General features: G+C 50.6%; 1 protein-coding gene across 1 annotated transcript in view; it reads right to left on the bottom strand.

The window, feature by feature from the left end:
• JAKMIP2 (janus kinase and microtubule interacting protein 2) overlaps positions 1-23,439 on the bottom strand; it is a 224,162-nt gene that overhangs the window by 72,117 nt on the left and 128,606 nt on the right. The gene's annotated exons all lie outside the window — the stretch shown is intronic.

Raw genomic sequence — 23,439 nt, 5'->3', positions numbered from 1 at the left:
GGTAGTGCGGACAGGGGTACAAAATGAGCCTGCTTAGAAAACCTGTCCACCACTACCCATACCACTGTATTACCCTTAGATGGAGGGAGATTGGTAACAAAATCCATGGCTAAGTGAGTCCATGGTCTTTCGGGCACTGCCAAGGGCATCAGCTCTCCTGCCGGCCGGCTATGAGAGCTTTTAGAACGAGCGCAGACCCCACAACCAGCAATGAATTTTTTTATGTCCGAACCAAGGGTAGGCCACCAAAAGATCCTAGCCACTGCCAGACGCGTGGCTGAAATACCAGGGTGAGCACTCAGCTTGGATTCATGGAACTCCTGCAAGAGTTTCAGGCGAAGTTGCTCTGGGACAAACAACTTCCCCTCCGGCTTGGCTGCCGGGGCCCGTGACTGGGCCCCCTGAATCTCCCGTTCCAATTCAGACGAGACCTCTGCTATCACAACCCCAGGGTGAAGAATGGAGGACAGTGGCTCAGGGGGCGACACCGGCTGAAAACTGTGCGATAAGGCGTCAGCCTTGACATTCTTAGACCCTGGACGAAATGTAATCGTAAACTGAAGACGGGAAAAAAAAGTGACCAATGGGCCTGTCTGGGCGTTAGTCTTTTAGCAGACTGTTATGATGAGTCACCGAAGGAGGAAAAAACAAAATACCAGCTAAGTCCAGAAAAACCAAAGAGGTTGGCAGCTAACGGATTGCAGACCCCTGAACCTACCCACAACAACTAGCAGTAGCCGTGGGGGGTTCCTACGGTGCTCTAGACCCCTTGATCACAGCCGGAGAACTATATAGCCTAAAGACAGAAAGGGGAAAAACTAAACTGCCCCAGAGCAGACCCCAAAGCAATAGGCAGCCCCCAACATATAATGACGGTGAAGCATGATGAAAACACTAACACAGATAGAAAGATAGGTTGAGCAAATGATGGGGCCCAAGCTAACTACATAGGACAGGATAGGAAAGCTGCTGTCTGCCATCCGCAAAAACCCTATCAAAATGAGCCAACCGACTGATAGGAAAACCAGGCCCTGAAGTCGCTAGGCTTCAAAAGACTATATCAGCACTCAGGTATATTCTGAAGACAGAGCAAAATATCAACAGATCAGAGACAAAAATGGAATCCAGCTCACCCCCGGCCGGGGATGGCAGAACTCCCAAAAAACAAGGCAAAACAGAAACAAAACTGAAGAGTACAAAGCAGAGCAGAAAAACTTAGCTTTGAGATGCAGGAATCAGACTGGTCTCCAAGAATCCAGCAGGAAAATCACCAGCCAGGAAGAAGGGCGTCGGCAGCCTTATATCCAGTCCTCAATTCCAGCCACCCAGTCATCATCCAGCTGCCCAGGTGTTTGGTAATCAGTCTCACTACCTTCTTTCACTAGAGGAGGGAGTTCATCAGACCTCAATGGTGAAGGGAAAAATGAACTCACAACAGCAGACTCAATGTATGACAAATTTTTGTGATCCGTGATCACCGTAACCGGGTGACTGGCCCCCTCCAAAAAGTGCCTCCATTCTTCAAACGCCAATTTGACCACAAGAAGCTCTCTATTGCCTACGTTGTAATTTCTTTCTGCAGCAGAGAACTTCTTGGAAAAGAAAGCACATGGCCTGAGGTTGGTTACAGTGGCTGGCCCTTGGGACAACACCGCCCCCACCCCCACCTCAGAGGCGTTCACTTCCACGACGAATGGTTTGGACGGATCTGGCTGTACTAACACGGGAGCAGACATAAAGCTTCTTTTCAGGGTCGCAAAGGCCTCTTTTGCGAGCGAGGACCAGGTTCTCACATCCGCACCTTTACATGTAAGATCTGTGAGTGGTTTGACCACCTGTGAAAACCCCCGAATATATTTGCGGTAATAATTGGTGAACCCCAAGAAGCGCTGAAGCCCCTTAAGGTCTTGGGGTTGCACCTTCTTGGGGTCCATGCGAAAACCCTCACAGGACACAATTAATCCCAAAAAAGACAATTCTTGAACAAAAAACACACATTTCTCCAATTTGGCATACAGATGATTTTCCCTCAGTCTTTGGAGAACAGTTCGTACATGATTCAGATGAGATTGACTGTCGAGAGAGTATATCAGAATATCGTCTAAGTAAATGACAACAAAACGACCAATGAGATCCGAGAATACGACGTTGATGAAATTCTGAAATATGGCTGGGGCATTGATAAGACCAAACAGCATGACTAAATTTTCAAACAGTCCCTCGGTCGTGAGGAACGCGGTTTTCCATTCATCCCCCTCCCGGACCCTTATCAAATTATATGCCCCCCGAAGATCCAGTTTGGAGAACCATTTTGCCCCTGAAAGTTGGTTACACAAATCGGGAATCAACGGAAGGGGGTACTTATTTCGTACAGTAATCTTGTTGAGCTCACGAAAATCGAGGCAGGGACATAAACCACCATCTTTTTTCTTTACAAAAAAAACCCCTGCCGCCACAGGTGAGACTGAGGGACGTATGTGTCCTTTGCAAAGACTCTCAGCAATGTAATCTTTCATGGCCAAGCGCTCAGGGCCAGACAAATTAAACAGACGGGCTTTAGGTAATTTAGCCCCCGAGACTAACTCGATAGTGCAGTCAAAGGGTCTACGTGGCGGCAACGTCTCGGCCTCGCTTTCAGAGAAGACATCTTCGAATTCTTTCAGGTACTCCGGAATACCTTCCAGCTCGACAGATGACACAGATACAGATTTAACAGGTTCAACCAATAGTGCAGACTTATCACATAACATCGAATCATTAAACCCCCACTGAACAATCTCCCCCGTTTTCCAGTTAATGACTTGGTTATGGCGTTGTAACCAGGGCATGCCCAACACCAATCCTGCAGGTAGATTGTCCAGAACCAAACAACTTAAGTTTTCCACATGGGTAGCGCCCACTTTGAGCGAAAACAAGTCAGACATAAAGAGAATTCCCTCTTTAGTGAGGGGGGAGGAGTCAATGGCCACCACTTTGATCGGAACCTTAAGTCTAACTGTCCCTATCTTACAGCGTGTGACCAGTTGGGAGTCAATCAGATTGATGGATGATCCGCAGTCCACGAAAGCTGTAGAGGGAAAACAACAACCGTCCACTAACAGTTCCACATGAAGCAACACCTTAGAAAACGAGGAAAAGGGTACCTGAGGGTCTGAGTAGTCTCCCCGCTGACTTCCCAGACCTAGTCGTTTCCCGTCGACCGGGTTGAGGATGGACAGGACACTCCCTTTTCCAATGTTCCGCTTTACCACAGTAGAAGCATAACTGCTTTTCTCTCCGGCGTTGTCTCTCCTTTTCCTTCAGGGAGAGAGCCCCTACGTCCATGGGCACAGAAACAGTCTCTTTTCCACTAGGGAACAATGGAGACTCCGCCTGCATCACTCCCCTGGCCCGCAGCCTGCAGTCCATCTGGACGGCCTGGGTCATGGCGTCCTCGAGTGAGTTAGGTGGGGATGTAATGCCAAGGCATCCTGTAATCGCTCGGACAAGCCTCTGCGAAAGAGTCCTCGAAGTGCGGTGTCGTCCCAAGAGACCTCTGCGGCCCAGTGGCGGAATTCTGTACAAAACCACTCAGCCGAGTGTTTCCCCTGACAGACACTCATCACCATGTCCTCTGCCAATCGCACTCGGTCCGGCTCATCATATATGTGCTCGAGGGCCTCCAAAAACGCATTCACAGACACTCTCTCAGGGGCAGTGGGAAGAAAGGAGAAAGCCCAAGCTTGTGGGGACCCTCTTAATAAAGACATAATGACCCCAACCTTCTGACTTTCATCCCCAGAGGAACGTTGCCTCAAGCTAAAGAAGAGTTTGCAACCCTCCATGAAGACCCTGAACTCCTTTTTGTTCCCAGAAACGAAATCAGGCAGTTTAGCAGGTGGTTCTGGGGACACCAAAACAACATCACTTGCCCCAGTCCCCAGAGACCCAGCAGCTAAAGCCCCTCGCACTTTCTCAGAAATCTGCTGCTGAGAACGAGCCAGAGCTTGCTGCTCCAGAGATAAACCCTGAAACATCTGACTAAGATTTTTCATTTGTTCAGCCAGAGATTGTATGGGATCCATATTTCTCAGCAGAGAGAGAGAAAAAAAAAAAACCCCAAACAACTTAATGGTCAGTTATAATGTCACGGTCCTGTTAAGGTCGGCGTGCAGCCACCGCTGAGCAAGGACTCACCCACACTGAAGAGGGGCCCGGAGTCAGACACGGCCGGATAGTTCAAGCAAACAGGACCTGGAGAAGCTAAAGTCAGTGAGCAGTGAAGGACCTACGGTCATGTGACCACCAGGGGGCGGGGCTTAGCATCCTGCTGTCAGAGATAGGCAGAACACTAATACAGGAATTCTCAAAGTCAGACAAACTGGGTCATACACAAAGATAACAGTAAAGTACCAGGGATGAGACAGAACGGAGAGTCGGGGCCAAGCAAAGATCAAAACCAAACAGACATAGAAGGTAACAAAAAATAAAGTACTCATAAACACACTCAGACAGGAGAACATATTCCTGGCATAATAAATTACACCTAGATGCCTCCACTGAAGTGTTGGACCTAAATATAGATCAGTCGCTAACAGCAACTATAAAGAAAGGGGGGAGTGGAAAACCACTCAGAAACGACCACAGATCCGATATAAGAAAATTTATATATCTTTATTGGGACATACAAACAGATCCTAGACAAAACAGTGCTAGAGTGCACAGAATAATCCACGCACCATGGAAAACACGGCAGACCTCCCTAGAGCATGAAGATGATGTAGTCCAACAAGGACATAAAACTCTCCTCACCAAGATAAATGTACCATAGGGACACTATACTCCCTATAACTGATTCATTAATCAGCCAGTCCTAATAACATAATATATACACATATCTATATAAAGTCAATAAATAGATGTAAACAAATATATATGTGTATATACATAAACGCTGAATAAGGCAATGGTGTAACATGAACATGTTATCAAGAAGGCCGCTATAATAGTGGCTAAAGGATATCACTATCAACATATAGCACCAAATGGTGGTGTAACATCCTCCTTATACTCAAAATGAAAGGCAGCAAAGAAATCGGTAATTATTACCAGAATGAACGATGGTAGGTGAGGAGTCTCAGGGGAGACCGCGCGTGTACCCCGACGCGCGTTTCGGAAGCTCGTCATTCGAAGGACCCTATGGTACATTTATCTTGGTGAGGAGAGTTTTATGTCCTTGTTGGACTACATCATCTTCATGCTCTAGGGAGGTCTGCCGTGTTTTCCATGGTGCGTGGATTATTCTGTGCACTCTAGCACTGTTTTGTCTAGGATCTGTTTGTATGTCCCAATAAAGATATATAAATTTTCTTATATCGGATCTGTGGTCGTTTCTGAGTGGTTTTCCACTCCCCCCTTTCTTTATAGAAGGTAACAAGCAGAATCCAACAAGCAGTATCCAGAGAACAGACCGAGTCATACACAGAATATCAGATAACCAAGAACACAGCACAAATACACTCAGGGGTCACCACTAGAGTTGAGCGAAACGGGTCGAAAAATTTCAAAAGTCGCCGACTTTTGGCAAAGTCAGGTTTCATGAAACGAAACCCGACCCTAGGATGAGGTCGGCCACGAGGTCGGCGACTTACGCGCCAAAGTCGCGTTTCAAAAGTTTGTTTTGCGCTCTTTTTCAGCCAATCAGGATCCACAGACACTGTGGGCAACGTGATGACATAGGCAGGGGTCACCACCATCTTTCAGAAGGGCATGCAAGTGATTGGCTTGCTTTGGTGGGCGTCACAGGGGGTATAAAAGGGCGTGCACGCCGACCGCCATCTTACTTCTGCCGATCTCAGTATAGGGAGAGGTTGCTGCTGATTCTGTAGGGAGAGCGTTAGGCAGGGAAGAAGACAAAAAAACTGCTTCTGCTGCTAGCGATTTGGCCTGCACAACACACCAGTCACTGTGTGTGCAGTGCAAGGGGAGGCTATATAGTGGTGTATCAGTGGTGTTGGTTGTTGGGCTGCCTTCTAAGGCTTCCTGACATTCCTGCATTGCTGTTTACCCACTGCTCCGCAAACTGCTTTTTTAAAAGCAATCCCAATTTTTTTTTCTTTGTCCTGCTGAGAAGAAAAAAAAACTGCTTCTGCTGCTAGCAATTTGGCCTGCACAACACACCAGTCACTGTGTGTGCAGTGCAAGGGGAGGCTATATTGTGGTGTATCAGTGGTGTTGGTTGTTGGGCTGCCTTTTAAGGCATCCTGACAGGCTGGCATTGCTGTTTACCCACTGCTCTGCAAACTGCTTTTTTTAAAAGCAATCCAATCTCCCTTATCCTCTAGTCACTTTGGTCACAGCTGTGCCATCGAGCCTGTCACATAGCGCTCAGATATTCATTGGGCCTCACACAATCCAAAAGTGTCCAGTGTCCAAAAGTGTGTGCAGAGATTCAAAATCTCCCTTATCCTCTAGTCACTTTGGTCACAGCTGTGCCATCGAGCCTGTCACATAGCGCTCAGATATTCATTGGGCCTCACACAATCCAAAAGTGTAAAGTGTCCACAAGTGTCTGCAGAAATTCAAAATCTCCCTTATCCTCTAGTCACTTTGGTCACAGCTGTGCCATCGAGCCTGTCACATAGCGCTCAGATATTCATTGGGCCTCACACAATCCAAAAGTGTCCAGTGTCCAAAAGTGTGTGCAGAGATTCAAAATCTCCCTTATCCTCTAGTCACTTTGGTCACAGCTGTGCCATCGAGCCTGTCACATAGCGCTCAGATATTCATTGGGCCTCACACAATCCAAAAGTGTCCAGTGTCCAAAAGTGTGTGCAGAGATTCAAAATCTCCCTTATCCTCTAGTCACTTTGGTCACAGCTGTGCCATCGAGCCTGTCACATAGCGCTCAGATATTCATTGGGCCTCACACAATCCAAAAGTGTCCAGTGTCCACAAGTGTCTGCAGAAATTCAAAATCTCCCTTATCCTCTAGTCACTTTGGTCACAGCTGTGCCATCGAGCCTGTCACATAGCGCTCAGATATTCATTGGGCCTCACACAATCCAAAAGTGTCCAGTGTCCAAAAGTGTGTGCAGAGATTCAAAATCTCCCTTATCCTCTAGTCACTTTGGTCACAGCTGTGCCATCGAGCCTGTCACATAGCGCTCAGATATTCATTGGGCCTCACACAATCCAAAAGTGTCCAGTGTCCAAAAGTGTGTGCAGAGATTCAAAATCTCCCTTATCCTCTAGTCACTTTGGTCACAGCTGTGCCATCGAGCCTGTCACATAGCGCTCAGATATTCATTGGGCCTCACACAATCCAAAAGTGTCCAGTGTCCAAAAGTGTGTGCAGAGATTCAAAATCTCCCTTATCCTCTAGTCACTTTGGTCACAGCTGTGCCATCGAGCCTGACACATAGCGCTCAGATATTCATTGGGCCTCACACAATCCAAAAGTGTCCAGTGTCCAAAAGTGTGTGCAGAGATTCAAAATCTCCCTTATCCTCTAGTCACTTTGGTCACAGCTGTGCCATCGAGCCTGTCACATAGCGCTCAGATATTCATTGGGCCTCACACAATCCAAAAGTGTCCAGTGTCCAAAAGTGTGTGCAGAGATTCAAAATCTCCCTTATCCTCTAGTCACTTTGGTCACAGCTGTGCCATCGAGCCTGTCACATAGCGCTCAGATATTCATTGGGCCTCACACAATCTAAAAGTGTCCAGTGTCCAAAAGTGTGTGCAGAGATTCAAAATCTCCCTTATCCTCTAGTCACTTTGGTCACAGCTGTGCCATCGAGCCTGTCACATAGCGCTCAGATATTCATTGGGCCTCACACAATCCAAAAGTGTCCAGTGTCCAAAAGTGTGTGCAGAGATTCAAAATCTCCCTTATCCTCTAGTCACTTTGGTCACAGCTGTGCCATCGAGCCTGTCACATAGCGCTCAGATATTCATTGGGCCTCACACAATCCAAAAGTGTCCAGTGTCCAAAAGTGTGTGCAGAGATTCAAAATCTCCCTTATCCTCTAGTCACTTTGGTCACAGCTGTGCCATCGAGCCTGTCACATAGCGCTCAGATATTCATTGGGCCTCACACAATCCAAAAGTGTCCAGTGTCCACAAGTGTCTGCAGAAATTCAAAATCTCCCTTATCCTCTAGTCACTTTGGTCACAGCTGTGCCATCGAGCCTGTCACATAGCGCTCAGATATTCATTGGGCCTCACACAATCCAAAAGTGTCCAGTGTCCAAAAGTGTGTGCAGAGATTCAAAATCTCCCTTATCCTCTAGTCACTTTGGTCACAGCTGTGCCATCGAGCCCGTCACATAGCGCTCAGATATTCATTGGGCCTCACACAATCCAAAAGTGTCCAGTGTCCACAAGTGTCTGCAGAAATTCAAAATCTCCCCTGTCCTATAGACACCTTGTACCTTGTTTTACATTACTATATAGTTTGTTGGATTTTGTCTACATTTCTACCAAAAATGAGGAAGGCTGGTGGAAGAGGCCGTGGAATTGGGCGGGGGTTGGCAGCTGGTAATGATGGTGTTGGTGGTGGATCTGATGGTAGTGGCAAGAGCAAAATAGGACCGAATGCAGGAGGTGTTGAGCCTGCGTCATCGTCTGGCTACATAAGGCCTCGAACGCTTAGTTTTCTAGGAGTTGGCAAACCGCTTTTAAAGCCAGAGCATCAGGAAAAAGTTTTGTCTTACATTGCTGACTCAGCCTCCAGCTCTATCGCCTCCTCTTCTTCAGTTGTAAAAAGTAAAAGCACTGAGTTGTCATTGGAGGCTCATGTTCATGAACCACACCTTTCCTTGTGTCCTTCACCCCAACCAAGATTGAAGGATGACGCAGGCCATACTACTGATTACTCCATGGAGCTGTTTTCACATACCATGCCTGGATTATCAAGTGAAATGGTGAATTACCCAGGCCAAGATGAATCTGACATGGAGTGCACTGATGCACAGCCGCTGATGGATGATTCTGCTGGTACATTCACTCAGAGCACTACATTGTCCTCGCAGTGTACAGAGCCAGATTCTGACCCTGATGAGACTCAAGTGCCCCTTCCCGCACATATACCACCATACACAGAGGAAGGTGCACATGACATAGAAGAGGAGGTGATGGATGACCCAGTTGTTGACCCAGATTGGCATCCGTTGGGGGAAGAGGGTGCTGCTTCCAATAGCTCAGATGAGGAGCATCCACAGCAGACATCGACATCGCAACAGCTGTTATCTGGCAGGCCCAGAGCACTCCAAAGACAGGTTCCAAACATCAAAAGAGTTGCTGGACAGCTTGTCCAGAGGGTCAAATGATCACAGCGTGCTAGGCCGCAAAATGTCTGCCAAAGTAGGAAGAGTGCAGTGTGGCACTTTTTTGAACAAAATCCTCATGATCAGGCCAAGGTTATCTGTAAGAAGTGCGGAAAGACCTTTAGCCGAGGGAAAAATCTGAAAAATTTGAATACCAGTTGCATGCTTAGACATTTAACCAGCATGCACTTGCAAGCGTGGACACAACACCAAACCTCAAGTGCCACATGTGCAACTGATCACAACGAAGGTAGTCAGCAACGCTACATTGTTTCCCCCACTGTAAGCCCACCGGTTAGCACAGCAGCAAATGTTGAGGTGTCGTTGCAATGCCACAGCAGTCAGGGAATCCCACTGTTATATCAACGAAAGACTGATTCTAGGCCATCAGAAAGAACAACAACTCCATCACCATCATCAACCCTCTCTCAGTCCGCCCTGTCCACCGCTACTTCCACCATATGCAGCTCTCAAGTCCAGCTCACCCTCCCAGACACTATGAGTAGGTCAAGAAAGTACTCAGTCTCTCATCCGCGTACACTGGGTTTGAACGCCCACATTGTCAAACTAATCTCGTTTGAGATGATGCCCTTTCGGTTGGTGGAAAGCACAGCTTTCCGCGAACTCATGGCCTATGCAGTACCACGCTATGACCTACCCAGTCGCCACTTCTTCTCTCGCAAAGCCATCCCAGCCCTCCACCATCATGTGAAAGACCGCATTGTCCATGCACTCAAGCAGTCAGTGAGCGGAAAGGTGCACCTCACAACTGATGCATGGTCCAGTCGGCATGGCCAGGGCCGTTACGTGTCCATCACTGCACACTGGGTTAATGTGGTGGATGCAGGGTCCACAGGGGACAGCGGTGGTGGGACAGTGCTGCCTAGCCCACGGTATAGGAAACAGTTGGCTGTAGGCGTTCGACCCTCCTCCTCCAGAAGCGAAAGCTCGTCCACAGAGCGCAGTCGTACGAGCACTCCATCTGCAGCTGCCACTGTTGCACACGAGGTGTCCCCCTATCGAGCAGCTAGTGGAAAGCGTCAGCAGGCTGTGTTGCAGATGATGTGTTTGGGCGACAGACACACTGCCGAGGTACTGGCCGAGTACTTGAAGCGACAAACTGTGTCATGGCTGGGCAGTGTACATCTTGAGGCAGGCAAGGTAGTTAGTGATAACGGCCGTAATTTTGTGGCAGCCATAGCCCTTTCAAAACTCAGCCACATACCTTGCTTAGCTCACACCTTGAACCTGGTGGTGCAGTGCTTCCTCAAAAATTATCCGGAGTTAACAGCCCTGCTCCAGAAGGTGAGAAGACTGTGCGCGCACATCCGCCGGTCGCCTGTACACTCCGTTCGTATGCAGAAGCTGCAGCGATTGCTCCACCTTCCCAACCACCGCCTCATTATCGACATTGCAACAAGGTGGAACTCCACCCTGCACATGGTGGAGCGGCTGTGCGAGCAGAGGCAGGCCATAATGCATTTGTGGGAGGATACACGGCCAGGCACTTTGAGAGCAGACATGGAGTTGACAGGTGTGCAGTGGTCGAAGCTGAAAGACCTCTGTAAAGTCCTTCAGTGTTTTGAGGAATGCACACAGCTGGTAAGTGCAGATGACGCCATCCTAAGCATGAGCATCCCACTTATGCGCCTGCTCATGCAAACTTTGACGCACCTTAAGGAGCAGGCGTCTGCAGCCAATGTTGATGAGGAGGAAGAGGAGGAGGGAATCCTTGATGACATTCAGCCATTGTCTGCTCAGGGACCTCTCCTGGACGAGGTGGAGGAAGAAGAGGAGGAGGAGGATGATGATGGGGATGATTACTTAGGGGAGGAGGATGCATCTCGTGGGGCAAGTGAAAATGTTGGCGTGGCAAGGTCTGGTACAGGGTTTGTGCGTGACTGGAGGGATGTGGATTTGCCAGAAAGTGCTCCTCCAACCAGCACTCGCAGTGCATCATTGACACCGGGAACATTGGCCCACATGTCAGATTATGCTTTGCGGATCCTAAAAAGGGACCCCCGCATTGCCAAAATGATGAACGATGACGACTACTGGTTGGCCAGCATCCTGGATCCACGCTATAAAGGCAAATTACAAAACATCATGCCACAGGAGAACCTTGACCTAATATTGGCTAATAAACAAGCAACTCTGGTAAATCGGTTGCTTGAGGCATTCCCAGCACACAGCAGCTGTGATGGTTCTCACACGAGCCGTACGGGCCGGGGGCAGCTTGGCAGAGGTGTTCGTGGTGCACACAGCAGAAGTGGCGTTGGAGACAGGGGTTTCATGACAATGTTGTGGACTGATTTTTCAAATACCGCTCACACAACTAGTAATACTGCATCGATGGAAAGTGACAGGAGACAGCAGTTGTCAACTATGGTTACAAACTACTTTTCCTCCCATATCGATGTTCTCCCACACAGGTCATTCCCCTTTGACTATTGGGCCGCTAAACTGGACACCTGCCCTGAATTGGCCCAATATGCCTTACAGGAGCTCGCTTGCCCAGCTGCAAGTGTGCTATCGGAAAGAGTCTTCAGTGCAGCTGGATCAATCCTGACAGAAAAAAGGACCCGTCTGTCAACCCAAAATGTGGATGATCTAACCTTCATTAAAATGAACCATGCATGGGTTTCCAAGGATTTTGTCCCACCTTCCCCTGATGACACATAGGGTGACAGAAAAATGGCTTGCTTTGGTCCACCTTTTCCTGGGACTTCACCTATTTCGCCTTTTGCATCAGCTGAATGTCCAACATCAACATATGCCACTTTCTAAAACTCCCTAACTGTGCTGCCTCCCCCCCCATGGCCGGGGTCACCACCTAGCGCATGACACCGTGCGAGTGCCGTTGCCCTGGACAGGTGGGTAGGCCGACTCTTGGGCGCGGGCACTGGCACAGGGTCCCTCATAGTGCAATCAAGTGTCTCTGACGGTGGTGGTGCACACCCGCCGTCAGACACACCGCTGTACTATGAGGGGCCCAGTGCCAGTACCGACGCCCACGAGTGGGCCCCCCTTGCTTGGTCAGGGCCCCAGCATTTGCAATCTTTACCTCTCCCTGCTCCTCCGCTGTGTAATCTGGGCCGTCAAATCCATACTGTGCCTGACACCGTCTGAGCCTGCCTCCTGATGTATAGACATATATTTTGAATGTGTACGCTATCCATACATGTTATCTGGGGATACGGTACCCTTTCTAACCTTTGTGCATTCACGTGCAATCCATACTGGGCCTAACACTGTCTGAGCCTGCCTCCTGAGACATATATTTTGAATGTGTACGCTATCCATACATGTAATCCGGGGATACGGTACCCTTTCTAACCTTTGTGCAATCACGTGCAATCCATACAGGGCCTAACACCGTCTGAGCCTGCCTCCTGATGTATAGACATATATTTTGAATGTGTACGCTATCCATACATGTTTTCTGGGGATACGGTACCCTTTCTAACCTTTGTGCAATCACGTGCAATCCATACTGGGCCTAACACCGTCTGAGTCTGCCTCCTGAGACATATATTTTGAATGTGTACGCTATCCATACATGTTATCTGGGGATACGGTACCCTTTCTAACCTTTGTGCAATCACGTGCAATCCATACTGGGCCTAACACCGTCTGAGCCTGCCTCCTGAGACATATATTTTGAATGTGTACGCTATCCATACATGTTATCCGGGGAAACGGTACCCTTTCTAACCTTTGTGCAATCACGTGCAATCCATACTGGGCCTAACACCGTCTGAGCCTGCCTCCTGTGACATATATTTTGAATGTGTACGCTATCCATACATGTTATCCGGGGATACGGTACCCTTTCTAACCTTTGTGCAATCACGTGCAATCCATACTGGGCCTAACACTGTCTGAGCCTGCCTCCTGATGTATAGACATATATTTTGAATGTGTACGCTATCCATACATGTTATCCGGGGATACGGTACCCTTTCTAACCTTTGTGCAATCACGTGCAATCCATACTGGGCCTAACACCGTCTGAGCCTGTCTCCTGATGTATAGACATATATTTTGAATGTGTACGCTATCCATACATGTTATCTGGGGATACGGTACCCTTTCTAACCTTTGTGCAATCACGTGCAATCCATACTGGGCCTAACACCGTCTGAGCCTGCCTCCTGAGACATATATTTTGAATGTGTACGCTATCCATACATGTTATCTGGGGATACGGTACCCTTTCTAACCTTTGTGCAATCACGTGCAATCCATACTGGGCCTAACACCGTCTGAGCCTGCCTCCTGAGACATATATTTTGAATGTGTACGCTATCCATACATGTTATCTGGGGATACGGTACCCTTTCTAACCTTTGTGCAATCACGTGCAATCCATACTGGGCCTAACACCAATGGCGGATCTTAATAGGGGCGGATGGGGCGGTCGCCCCGGGCCCAAGGTTTTTTGGGGGCCCAGGGCACTGGCGTAGCGTGGTGGGGGGGGCGGTCCGCCCCAGGCGGCATGTGTGTGGGGGCGGCGCGGCAGCAGCAATTCCACCCTGCAGTGCAGTGCAGCGGCGGTCAGGGAGCGATGCGATCACGGCAGCTCCGCTGCCTGCAAGAGTGAATAGCAGGAGCGGAGCGGCAAGGGTCCGTCCTGCTTCCTGCCCGGAGGCCGCGCTTCCTGTTTCACAAAGAGGAGCGCCGCTGAATGACGTCATCATTCAGCGGCCGCTGCTGTGTGAGGGAGGAAGCTCGGGCGATGCTGCGGACAGGTGAGAGGAGAGAGGTGGTGTCTTGTGTGTATGTATGTATGTCTGTGTGTGTGTGTGTGTGTGTGTGTCTGTGTGTATGATGGAGCAGGCAATGATGGGAGTGATGGTCTAGAAGGCAGTGATGGGGTGAAGGAGCAGACAATGATGGGGTGATGGAGCAGGCAATGATGGGGGTGATGGAGCAGGCAGTGATGGGGTGATGGAGCAGGCAATGATGGGGTGATGGAGCAGGCAATGATGGGGGTGATGGAGCAGGCAGTGATGGGGTGATGGAGCAGACAATGATGGGAGTGATGGGGTGATGGAGCAGGCAATGATGGGGGTGATGGAGCAGGCAGTGATGGGGTGATGGAGCAGGCAATGATGGGAGTGATGGGGGTGATGGAGCAGGCAATTATGGGGTGATGGAGCAGACAATGATGGGGGTGATGGAGCAGGCAGTGATGGGGTGATGGAGCAGGCAATGATGGGGTGATGGAGCGTGATTTTGTGCGTATTGGCCGTAGGCCTACAGCTTATGTGCAACGTCTTTTTAGGCCATGTCCACACGTGGTGGAATGGTGGCGGGTTTTCCGTATGGACCCGCAGCAAACCAAGTGCTGCGGTCCGTACGGCTGTCAATTCCCGCACGGGGACCGCAGCGCTCAGGTGGGAAGGGGGGTACAGGGGCCCAGGTTTTATGAACAGCCCCGGGCCCATAGTCCACTTAATCCGCCACTGCCTAACACCGTCTGAGCCTGCCTCCTGAGACATATATTTTGAATGTGTACGCTATCCATACATGTTATCCAGGGAAACGGTACCCTTTCTAACCTTTGTGCAATCACGTGCAATCCATACTGGGCCTAACACCGTCTGAGCCTGCCTCCTGAGACATATATTTTGAATGTGTACGCTATCCATACATGTTATCCGGGGATACGGTACCCTTTCTAACCTTTGTGCAATCACGTGCAATCCATACTGGGCCTAACACCGTCTGAGCCTGCCTCCTGAGACATATATTTTGAATGTGTACGCTATCCATACATGTTATCTGGGGATACGGTACCCTTTCTAACCTTTGTGCAATCACGTGCAATCCATACTGGGCCTAACACCGTCTGAGCCTGCCTCCTGAGACATATATTTTGAATGTGTACGCTATCCATACATGTTATCTGGGGAAACGGTACCCTTTCTAACCTTTGTGCAATCACGTGCAATCCATACTGGGCCTAACACCGTCTGAGCCTGCCTCCTGAGACATATATTTTGAATGTGTACGCTATCCATACATGTTATCCGGGGAAACGGTACCCTTTCTAACCTTTGTGCAATCACGTGCAATCCATACTGGGCCTAACACCGTCTGAGCCTGCCTCCTGAGACATATATTTTGAATGTGTACGCTATCCATACATGTTATCCGGGGATACGGTACCCTTTCTAACCTTTGTGCAATCACGTGCAATCCATACTGGGCCTAACACCGTCTGAGCCTGCCTCCTGATGTATAGACATATATTTTGAATGTGTACGCTATCCATACATGTTATCTGGGGATACGGTACCCTTTCTCACCTTTGTGCAATCACGTGTAATCCATACTGGGCGTGAGAACGGCTGGCGAGCTGTTAAGCAAGCTACAGCACCTGTGGTTTGCACACGTAAGTTTTTCATTTTTTCAGGAATGACGGTTAGGCCTAATTCCGGAACTGCGGTTGACCTGCACTTACTGGGAAATCATTGTTCGCGAGTAATAATTGTAATCAGTGATCCCCATTACTAACGTTGTTCAGCGGGTTATCTGCACCTGTAAGCGACAAACGCTGGCCTTTTCAGTGTAGCGCACATGCAGCCACGGACATGTAAGGGCATGACACACCAGTTATTGGCCAATCTCATGTGCCAGAGCCTCACGTGTCCCTCTAGTAAGCCGGACTCGGACCGCGGGGCATGACGGAGTCTCGTTCGTTAACGGAATTAAGCTTGCAATGTGTGCATCTGTTCTGTAGCTGGCATGGTTGAGGTTTCCCAGGTGGAGTCGAATTTAACCGTAGGCTCCACTCCTGGTGGTGCCCTTCTGGACATTCCTTTAAGGTTCAGCTTTGCAACCATACTGCCCACGTAAAACAAACACTTTGCCTTCATGAACGCTGTTTGGAGGGTCATGATTCGTGGGAATAACGCCGCCCAATCAGTTAACCTGCTAGAGAGATCCTTCGTTGCTCCCAAGCATGACATCACACTCCCTAGGAAGAAGGTAATGCCACTGTGGCGACCGTACTCCTGGGGGCGACACAAGTGCACTGATGCCCAGCCACTGCTCGATTAATCTGCTGGTACATTGACCCAGACCACTACATTCCCCTCGCACGCTACACGACCTGAATCTGACCCTGATGAAACTCAGGTTACCCTTCCCATATACAGTTCCATCTTACACGGTGACAAAGAGGAAGCTGCAGATGAAAGTGCAGGTTCGGCCCACCCGCCATCAGACACACCACCGTACTATCAGGGGCCCTGTGCCAGTGCCATCGCCAACGAGTGGGCCCCCCCTGCTTGCCCAGGATCACAGCACTTGCAAAGTTGAAATACTGTGCAGTGAGATGGAAGATGGGGACGACGAGGAATCCAGACAAGTACAGGGATTCCCTAGCGAGGAGACTTATTTGATTGTTTTCAATGTTGGGACAGCAATTTTTGGGGAGCACTATACTCTGGAGAATGATAGATGGGGCCCACCATACACTGGAACATTCCAAAGGTGGACATCAGACACTGGAGCAGCATTTACAGGGCCCATTATACACTAGAGCATTAGAAATGGGGCCCATTATGTTTGGAGCATTATTTGGGCCCATAAGACAGTGGAGCTTCATCCATGGGGACCAACATATACTGTAGCATTATGTGGAGCTCATCATATACTGTTTCAAACATTATATGGGACCAATGATTCTGTATGGAGAAATAGATGGGCCTCGTCATGAGATGTAAAAAGTGAGGTATTTTTCATTGTACTATACCGCTATTTCTCTGCCGTATCGGAGCATGATGAGTTGTGGTATGTGTTAAAGGGGCGCTCTTTCGCCCAGGGCACATGAAAACCTGCAGCCAGCCCTCCCCACCCACAACTTTAGCCAAATAACCCCCATTTTTCAGTGCGTAACTTGTTGTAATGCTGACGAGAAACTAAGTCAGAGAGTGGACCCTCTGGATCGCGGATCCGGAGCCCCTGGGCCGAGCACGCCAGGTGAAGACCGACCCCTATACAGGGACTGTTTGGGGCAGGACCACAGAGGACGGAGGCGCGACAGCCGGAACCAAGAGGGACGGCTCCACGGACAAAAGGCCTGGAGAGGCAGCGGACTGATATACAAGCAGGGACGGGGAGTACAGGAAAGACACAATATGGAAATGGCAAGGGAAAGGACCAGGGCGAACTGGAGACAGAGGACGGGCAAAGAAATGGAAAGGAAGCAGCGCCTGGGCAGACTGAGGAGAGCAAGGGAACGACACTGAGGACGGCAGGGAGATAAGGCAGAGAAAGGTAAGGTACAGGAGAGCAGTGGCGGCCAGAGGGTGCAGAGAACTACACAATCATCAGGCGTCCTCCTAACAGCGAGGACGCCTGAAATAGACCAACCCCCGGAAGTGCGTCCCCCAGTCCAGCCCCTCAGCGCCGCCCACCGCTGGAGAGAGAGAGCGGGAGGAGGCGTGCACGAGACAGGGGACGGGAGACAGGAGCCGCCGTGAGGGAGAGTGGACGACGGGCGCGCGCCCGGACGGGAGCACGCAGGTGAGGAAACGCTGCGGCGCGCGCTGCTACAGGAGGGGCATCGGCGGACATAGCCGCCGATGTCACAGTACCCCTCTCCTTAAGTCCTCCCTTACTGAGATTGGCCAAAAACTTTTTCAGAATCCGGGGAGCGTTGATATTCTCCCGCGGCTCCCAGGACCTTTCCTCGGGACCAAAACCCACCCAATCGATAAGAAAAAAGGTCTTACCCCGGACTCTTTTTATAGCCAAGATGTCCTTGACCTCGAAGACGTTATCCGAGATAACAGGTGAAGGAGGGACGATGGAAGCTGGTTGGAACCGATTCAGGACTACGGGTTTCAAGAGCGAGACATGGAAAGCGTTGGGAACCCGGAGCGAAGCAGGCAACCTCAATTTGTAAGCCACTTCATTAATACGTCCAATCACTTCAAACGGCCCAATGTACCGAGGACTCAGCTTATAAGAGGGAACTCTCAGACGGATATGTCGAGTTGAAAGCCAGACTTTGTCACCTGGATGGTACGGAGGCACGTCCTTCCGTCTTTTGTCTGCATGTTTTTTGATTCGGTTGTTGGCACCCTTGAGCGCATCCCTGGTCTCTCTCCAAATCTGCGAGAATTCTTTAGCAAGAGAATCAGCTGCGGGTACTCCTGTAGCCGTAGAGAAAGGTAATGGAATACCTGGGTTTTGACCGGTTACCACAAAAAAAGGTGACTTGGTGGTAGATTCGCTGGGATGATTATTGTGCGAGAATTCAGCCCAAGGTAAGAGCGCGACCCAATTGTCCTGATGGGCGTTGGTGAAGTGACGTAGGTAGGTGGTTAACACTTGATTAATTCGCTCTACTTGCCCGTTGGTCTGAGGATGGTATGCGGAAGAGAAGTCGAGAGATGTACCCATAAGCCGGCAGAGAGCCCTCCAGAAGCGGGAGGTGAACTGGACCCCCCGATCCGACAGAATCCGCTGAGGAAGACCATGCAGCCTGAAGACCTGGTGGATGAAGATCTCGGCCAACTTCGGAGCGGACGGTAGTCCCGGTAAGGGAATGAAGTGGGCCATTTTTGAAAAACGATCTGCTACGACTAAGATGGTGGTACATCCGGCTGAGCGGGGTAAATCAGTTACGAAATCCATGGCGATCTGCTGCCAGGGAACCTCAGGAACTGGCAATGGGTGAAGAATACCGGCGGGCAAAGTCCTAGCCACCTTGTTCTGGGCACAGATTGTGCACGAGGCAACATAGTCCATCACATCCTGGCGAAGCGTGGGCCACCAGTAATACCGGGACAGCAGCAAGAGAGTCTTTTTAGTCCCAACGTGTCCAGCAATTTTGGAGGAATGCCCCCAGTCCAACACCTCAGTACGTCTGCCTTGAGGGACGAAAGTCTTGCCGGGCGGAGGAGTAGCAAAATTCACAGGGGCCACAGTGATCATTTTAGTAGGCTCAATAATATAGGATGGAGCTTCATCCCTCTCCGATGACTGTAACGACCTGGAAAGGGCATCGGCCTTGATGTTCCTATTACCAGGTCGAAAGTGAAGTTGGAAGTCAAAGCGGGAGAAATACAGGGCCCACCTGGCTTGCCGGGCATTGAGTCTTTGGGCAGACTGCAGGTAAGCCAGGTTCTTATGGTCCGTGAGGATGGTAAAGGGATGTACAGCCCCCTCAAGTAAATACCGCCATTCAGCCAAGGCCATCTTAATGGCCAGTAATTCTCGGTCTCCAATGGAGTAGTTGCACTCCGCAGGTGAAAAGACTTTAGAAAAGAAGCCGCAAGGAACCAGCCGTCCGGATGAAGCCTGCTGGGACAGGACCGCTCCAGCTCCAGTGGAGGAGGCATCCACTTCCAGGACGAAGGGCCTGCTGGTCACAGGCCGATGCAAAATGGGTGCTGACGCAAAAGAACGTTTCAGAGCTTGGAAAGCGTCTTCAGCTTCAGGGGACCAGCTGTTGGGCTTCGTTCCCTTGCGGGTCAAGACCGTGATGGGTTTGGTAACCGTAGAAAAATGAGGCACAAACTGACGGTAATAATTTGCGAACCCAAGAAACCGCTGGATGGCCTTAATCCCCACTGGACGGGGCCACTTGAGTACAGCACTGAGTTTTTCGGGATCCATCTTTAGACCGGAATCGGTGACGACATATCCCAAGAAGGGCAGAGACGACTGCTCAAAAAGGCATTTCTCAATCTTGGCGTAGAGTTGGTTCTCTCGAAGGCGGTGCAAGACCAAGCGTACGCTCTTGCGATGGGAGGACAAGTCGGGCGAGAAAACGAGAATGTCGTCTAGATAGATGACCACACAGGAATAGAGTAGATCCCGGAATACCTCGTTGATAAATTCTTGAAACACAGCGGGGGCATTGCAAAGACCGAATGGCATGACTAGGTATTCATAATGCCCGTCACGGGTATTGAAGGCCGTTTTCCACTCATCCCCAGCACGGATCCAGACCAAATTGTAGGCTCCCCGCAGATCTAACTTCGTGAAGATCCGGGCTCCTCTCAGCCGGTCGAAGAGCTCCGGAATCAATGGAAGGGGGTAACGATTTTTAACGGTGATTTTGTTTAGACCCCGGTAATCAATGCAAGGCCGCAGTGATCCGTCTTTCTTCCGGACGAAGAAGAAGCCCGCGCCCGCAGGAGAGGAGGACTTCCGGATAAACCCCTTGGACAGATTTTCATGGATATATTCCGTCATGGCAGAGGTCTCGGCAGGAGAAAGAGGGTAAGTTCTACCTCTGGGAGGAACCGCTCCAGGAATCAGGTCGATGGGGCAGTCATAGGACCGGTGTGGGGGCAGGGAGTCCGCCTCCTTCTTGCAGAAAACATCAGCGTAGGCGTGGTATGGAACAGGAAGGCCGGGGAGGTCCGTTGGTCTAAGCTGAGGATGGGAATGAACCAGGGTACGTAAACAGGTTGCATGGCAGGTATGCCCCCAGCGCAGGATCTCTCCGGAGCGCCAGTTGATGACTGGCTCATGCCGCCTAAGCCAAGGTAGTCCCAAGAGAATGGCATGGGATAATTGAGGCAGGACATAGAAGGCAATCTTCTCAGAATGAAGTGCGCCAATTTGTAGCTTTACTTCAATGGTAACCGTGGTGATGAGCCCAGGAAGAGGTTTGCCATCCACGGAGGTGATTGCTCGAGGGTTACTTAAGACGATCACGGGAATCTGGAGTTTGTCAGCCTCCTCCTGGCGGATGAAGTTGCCTGCAGCGCCCGAGTCCACATACGCCTCCACAGAGCTACGCCCCCGACCTGTAATAAGCAGAGCTGAAAGAGTAAGTGGGAGAGAGGGGGTCTGATCACCTAGGGGGCCCTCACCTACCTGGCCTAGGCGGATGCGTTTCCCGGTCTCTCAGGACAAGTGCGTACGAAGTGATTGGCCCCTCCACAATATAGACAGAGTCCCTTAGTCATCCTCTCCTTACGCCGTTGTTCGGACAGCTTGATGCGATCCACCTGCATAGGCTCGGGTGCAGTGTTACTAGGGAGAGCAACAGTGCGCGGAATGGGGGCTTGGTATAACCTAAAGGACCTCCTCTCCCTGGCCGATTCCCTAGCGCGTTCCTGAAAACGCAGGTCAATACGAGCAGCCAGGGAGATGAGATCCTCCAGGGTGGTAGGAAGGTCACGCCCGGCCAACTCGTCTTTGATTTTACTAGAAAGACCTCTCCAAAAGGCACCAACCAGGGCTTCGTTATTCCAGCCCAGCTCCGAGGACAAGGTCCGGAAACGGATGGCGTATTGCCCTACAGTTAGAGACCCCTGGCAGAGGTTAAAAAGGGCCTCAGTAGAGGAAGCAAGGCATCCGGGTTCATCAAAAACCTTACGGAATGTTTCCAAAAAACTCTGGATGTTAGTCACCACCGGGTCATCCCTCTCCCACAACGGATTCACCCAAGCCAACGCCTCCCCCTCTAGATGGGAGATTATAAAGGCCACCTTAGCACGATCCGTGGGGTATTGTTGTGGCAGAAGATCAAAGTGCAACCTGCACTGGTTTAAAAATCCCCTACACAATTTTGGGTCCCCAGAGTACCTAGGCGGCTTACCAAGACGGGGAGGAGGAAAAGAGACAGCGTCCCGGGCTTGGGTAGAAGCGGCCGCAGAGGACTGCAAAGACAGCAGCCGATCATCCACGGACGCCATATACCCCAAAATGTGAGATTGAGCATCGCGCTGCTGCGCAAGCTCCTGCTGGAGACTGACTAAGAGAGGTGCATGCGCTGGGTCAGCGGTTTGCAGGGCGGAGAGCCGGGTGTCCATGGACTTCATGAATGACATGATACGGGTCTGATTCTCTCTTAGGAAAAGCAGTTCCTTTTGAGTGGCAGCCGCGGCACCGGCGGGGTCCATGGCCTGATGATACTGTAATGCTGACGAGAAACTAAGTCAGAGAGTGGACCCTCTGGATCGCGGATCCGGAGCCCCTGGGCCGAGCACGCCAGGTGAAGACCGACCCCTATACAGGGACCGTTTGGGGCAGGACCACAGAGGACGGAGGCGCGACAGCCGGAACCAAGAGGGACGGCTCCACGGACAAAAGGCCTGGAGAGGCAGCGGACTGATATACAAGCAGGGACGGGGAGTACAGGAAAGACACAATATGGAAATGGCAAGGGAAAGGACCAGGGCGAACTGGAGACAGAGGACGGCCAAAGGAATGGAAAGGAAGCAGCGCCTGGGCAGACTGAGGAGAGCAAGGGAATGACACTGAGGATGGCAGGGAGATAAGGCAGAGAAAGGTAAGGTACAGGAGAGCAGTGGCGGCCAGAGGGTGCAGAGAACTACACAATCATCAGGCGTCCTCCTAACAGCGAGGACGCCTGAAATAGACCAACCCCCGGAAGTGCGTCCCCCAGTCCAGCCCCTCAGCGCCGCCCACCGCTGGAGAGAGAGAGCGGGAGGAGGCGTGCACGAGACAGGGGACGGGAGACAGGAGCCGCCGTGAGGGAGAGTGGACGACGGGCGCGCGCCCGGACGGGAGCGCGCAGGTGAGGAAACGCTGCGGCGCGCGCTGCTACAGGAGGGGCATCGGCGGACACAGCCGCCGATGTCACACTTGTATTATGAAGTTAATTAAGGTTGACAAGCTTAAGTAAGAAGAATTGATGCTTTTGGCATTCAAATGGGCACTGTAGGTGTGTTTCCTGTCCTCCTCTCACTGCCGACTTTTATTCCCCATTGACTTACATTGGGTTTCGTGTTTCGGGACGACCCCAACTTTTCCCTATAATCGGACGATCTTGCTCGACCCGACTTTTGGAAAAGTTGGGTTTCACGAAACGAAACGCGACCCTAAAAAACCAAAAGTCGCTCAACTCTAGTCACCACACTATGCCAAGGGCAAAAGTATAACTGATGGGGATGGGAGCGTCCTGAGGCTATAAGAAGCCTCTCCCAGAACCAGGGAGTGGCCACAATCATAGCCCCAGGTGTGCAGGTAAGCCTTCACTGGGATCACAACCTTTAACCCCAGAAATGCCAGTCATCAGCACTGGTTCCAGACATTAACCCCACGTGTGCGAGTCAAACCCGCACTGAGATCATGACATTATGTTATCACGCCAACAGGGGCGTGATAATTAGGAGCCAGGGCTGATTAG

Source organism: Dendrobates tinctorius, unplaced genomic scaffold, assembly GCF_039654945.1.
Source record: "Dendrobates tinctorius isolate UK_male_01 unplaced genomic scaffold, ASM3965494v1 ptg000043l, whole genome shotgun sequence".
NCBI lineage: Eukaryota > Metazoa > Chordata > Amphibia > Anura > Dendrobatidae > Dendrobates > Dendrobates tinctorius.
Note: the sequence above shows the minus strand (reverse complement) of the source record. Positions and strands in the feature narration are given on the sequence as shown.